This window comes from Nicotiana attenuata, unplaced genomic scaffold, assembly GCF_001879085.1.
Source record: "Nicotiana attenuata strain UT unplaced genomic scaffold, NIATTr2, whole genome shotgun sequence".
Lineage (NCBI taxonomy): Eukaryota > Viridiplantae > Streptophyta > Magnoliopsida > Solanales > Solanaceae > Nicotiana > Nicotiana attenuata.
Window position 1 is genome coordinate 327,881 of NW_017671166.1, and position 4,448 is coordinate 332,328.

Below are 4,448 nucleotides of genomic sequence, written 5' to 3' on the forward strand. Positions count from 1 at the left end.
CAATAAAGCCACATATAGCATGCAATGGTAAAAGCCTAAAGAATTCCCCAGCAGAGTCGCCATGCTGTCGATGCCCCCTTTTTCCTCGCGGAATCGGGTTCACGACATTCGGGAGGACAACTCTATTCCCTTGCGAGAATTGGGTTTTTGGAGTTTGGAGAGATGCCACCTAATGATTATAGTGTGTTAGGACACTTTAAGGAAGAATTTGAGATGAAGAACCAGAGTTTGGGTAAGGGCTAGAAATTATCTCGAGGGGAAGGTGTTAGGCACCCCTTAAGATCCACTAGTGTGGTTCCCAGCCATGCTACAATTGTGACTTTGAATGCAAACAAACAAGTAAACAAGCAAGCATTGCAAATACGAGAAAACTATTACAAATAAGGAGCACAAAAGGTTTTAAAAAAAGTGCTGAATTTTAGGGAAGGAGCAGTTTAGATAAAAGTGCAAGTAGGAAGAAGTCAAGTACTTAGTGCGGAAAATCTGAAAATTATGTGAAAAAACAGAAGTCGAAAGTGCAACAGCTTTTTAAGATTCAGAAAATTGTTAAACTAATAAAGAGGGAGGGGGTCCTAGGTTTATATATTACATGGATCATTCGCACAACACTGGTACTCAATTGTACGCATAGTGTTATCGTGTAATCATCATCTCCATGTCTACCCTTTCCCACCCCGTTAAGGTATTGGAGCGCGGAATGGTATCGTTTGCCTATCGCATGCTATTACCCGTCCCAAGCTATCAGTCCCGGGGCATTAGGACTACTAATCCTAAAAGGGGGAGAAAGGGATGGGGGAGTTTATGGAGTTTTAAAGGACAAAAATTCTAATCGACATTCAAAAACAAGTAACAAGTAGGGGGAATGAACAGAAAAATAGGTAAGGCTCACATAAACCCCGTAAATCAGATAACACATAGTTTAGCATGCCTTTACACATACTGGTTTGGTCTTTAAAATTAAAAATTAAGCAGCGAGCGGACTGGTTCGATACATACGTTTAGACAAGAAGCCCACATTAGGCAACTTGGATCCAATCGTCAGAACTTAAGGTATTTTAAGCGAGTGATTTAGAAAGTACGGGTTCTAGAAAAGTAGTCTAATGCCGGAAAGTACAGAGTGCAGTCAGTATAGAAATAAGTTTTAAGAGAATCATGAGTATAAACCATAAAAGGAGTCCCAGAGTCAGAAATACTTAAGGAAAGAGTAAACTGCAGAACTGTTTTAAAGACAATTTCAGGAAGACCAAAACTTAGTTGGAAAATGTTTAGGCAGAATTTTAGAAAGAAACCATTTCAGAAGAGGTGCTGATTTGAAGAACTCAAATGTATACTGATTCAAAAGAGTTTTCGTCAAAAGATTGAGGCTGAAAACATTAAGACATTAGAGACCAGTTAACAAATTGTTATTGCTTAAGAAGAATCGGACGAACTTGATGCGGAATCCTATGATATCTATATCTGATTTTAAAAAGTCTGTTAAGAACTGGTAAGAAGAGGTAACTATTTAATTACCCTACGGTTTGCCTAATGCATATGCATTCCCTATAGGCATGATTTCTATATGCACTGATTACATGAACGTTAAGGTCCTATAGGTAGGATTTCTAGATGACTTATATCATAATCAAACGTTAAACCCTATAGGCATGGTATCTAGGTGACTTGAATCAGAAACATCGAACCATCTTATGTGCAGTGTTTCTAGTAAAAAATTTAAAGTCCTAAAGTCATGATATCTACCCTTTATTGATGCAAGAAAGTAAAACCCCTCCCACACCCTTTTACTAGATTCCCCGAGTTCTATACAAGTTATTACAACCCAATGAATCAACTGAAATAATAAAAATACATCAAAAACTAACAGCTAGATCCAAGCGGCCTAATTCAATCTTAATGTCCAATAATATGTATTTAACCAACTCCGGGGTCCAGATCTCCAAAGCCTTCTCATTATCCAGGGTGTTTCAAAGTTTCAAGGAACCTCAGGGATTCCAGGCATTGCTTACACCCAGGATGCCATTATGAACAGGATGGTGCAGTGTGGAATAGCCAGCCCTCAGGCATCCAAGTTCAGAGGGAGCTCAGGGGTCCCAAAGCATGGCTTGCAAGAGAGGGGCAGAACTTATAGCTAGGAGTAAGTGCAAAGTGAAAGGGAATTAAGGGGCCATGACAAGTGGTGGTCATACCTAGCCATAAGGTAGGCTGGCACACCCCTGACCACTTGCTAGATGAACAAGTTAGGAGCAGACCTTTTGATGGTCAGACAAAGGTCTGGATAGTGATTAGGACACTATCAGACCTAAGTCAAGGCTCAAGCACATAATGGGGAGAATGGGAAGTGGGAATTGATTGAGTTAAGGAGTTCAATGAACCCAGTTCAGGATCATAGACAGCAATATTGGGGTGCTGCTATGCCCTGAACAATAAAGTAAAGGGGATTCACAGAGTATCAAATTCATGACAAACAACTGATTACACACATAACTTAAATACAGAAATATAAAGGAGAGGGAAACAAATATCAACTAAAGGAAATAGGCAGAATTAAACACATTGTTGTTGAGGCATGTAAACTAACTGAGACATACCAGTAGAGAAGCAAAAGAAGTGCAGAAGAAAGTAAAGTAAACACAGTCCACAGCAGCACAAGTATCAAAAGAGAGAGTTTTAAGTGAAATTGAATTGTGAACTCAAATGGTGTTTTATGTTCGTGTGTGTAGGAAAAGTCTGTGAAAAGCCTCTGTAAAACTCTCCTTTAGTGCAAAAGGGCAGGCCCTTTTATAGTGCAGAAGATGAGTAAGAAAAAGGTAAGAGAATAGTTTTGAAATCAATCACAAGTTGTTTCCCTTTGGTTAAGGGATTTGATTCAAACGGGCAAAAATAAATAAGGAAAGGATTCGTTTTAAAAATCTTTTCTAAAGCAGTGTAATAGGGACAAATACACAGCAGTTTATTTAAGGAAATAGTATAGTAGCACACGGTTTGGGCAGAACAAGGAAAGACAATCAATCAACAGCCAGTAAAATCAGGGTTCGAATCTTAGTGTAAATGAATCCAGCTAGAAAAGGTGAGAAGGGGTTTAATTTAAAGAAAATCAACAGTACAAAACCTTTTAAAAAGGAACTCGGAATCAATCACAAGCTGGACAAAGGCCTTTTGAAAGAAGAGAATTTGTCATATAAAAAGCATACAGACATGTGAGACAAGAGAGAGTTGTCGTAAAATTAGCAAAAAATCAGAGTTACCAAGAAGGTTAGGTTCGTAGACTCAGAATGAGCCTAAAAGAGAGTCAAGGGTTCTGAATGGAACCCTAGACTAAACACAAAGTCAAGCCTGCCAAAAAACCCCAAATACTAGGGTTTCTGACTCGAAGCAGATGCATAGATGAGAAAACAACAAATAGAACAGGCTCAGTAGTCTCTTTCAGAGACTTATGAGAAAACAAACAGAGAGAGCAGCAAGTTTGAAACACAGGGAATACATTTAGGCAAAACATGGCACTCAAACAAGTTCAGGAGAGAAAAAGTGATATAGGTTTAGGAAAAACAGTAGACGGAACCTGCTTAGAGTTCAAACAAAAGTCCAGTAAAGGCAAACAAGGATTAGAAGCTTAGTAAAATACAGTAAAGAAACATACGAGATAGACATGTAAAGCATGCTTATAGAGCCCGGTAGAAGAAAGAACATAACACAAAAATTAGAAGAACATGCATAATATGGCAAAACATACATAGGAGCAGACATGCGAGGAAAGAACACAAGAACATGGCATAGACAAGCCGGCCCAACAAAAGTGCTCCTAGTCCTGGAGCATAGGCAGTTAGTGAACCACCAGCCGCATATAAAAGGGCTGCTATGATCAGTTCCCTCCTCCTCCCTACAGAAGTTAACCCAAAAAATTAGCTACAATTATCTCTGAATAAGTTTGAGGCTCAACAAAACTTAAAGTAAGTGAACTTCACCTAAGAAATCAGCGAATGGGTAGGCAAGTATGGAGCCAATAAGAGCTCCATAAAGGGAACCACTAACCTATATCCAAGGGAAAGAAGAAGAACTGATATTTAGAAATTTGGTATGTCAGAGAAATAATTACACATGGAATATGCAACATAGAAAGCATACCACAAGACCAAGCTGAACAGCAGAGAAGTTGTACCAAGTCGTTCCACTAAGCTCAGCTGACTGATACATCAATAATAAACTTCTTCAACGTAAATCCTTAATAGATAGTACACGAANAAAAAGGAAAGAATCATTTGTGGCCGTTGATCAAAAGGATCAACGGCCTGGATTTAAAAGAACCCCGGGCGGGTTTAGCAATTGGGTCAGGGGTCGGGTGAGAAATCAAATTGGGTCGTTTTGATTTGGGGGCGGATTGGGCCAAAATTAAGGCTAAAATCGAAATGGAATTGGGGCTGCAATTGAAACGAAATGGGACTACATTTTAA

General features: G+C 39.1%; 1 long non-coding RNA gene across 1 annotated transcript; it reads right to left on the reverse strand.

Moving 5' to 3' along the window:
* Positions 1–3,775: 3,775 nt before the first annotated feature.
* LOC109206382 lies at positions 3,776–4,188 on the reverse strand. Its single transcript, XR_002064848.1, has 3 exons — positions 4,123–4,188; positions 3,963–4,029; positions 3,776–3,877 (listed from the first exon to the last, which is right to left on the reverse strand). It is a non-coding gene; the product is annotated as an uncharacterized LOC109206382 (long non-coding RNA).
* Positions 4,189–4,448: the final 260 nt, after the last annotated feature.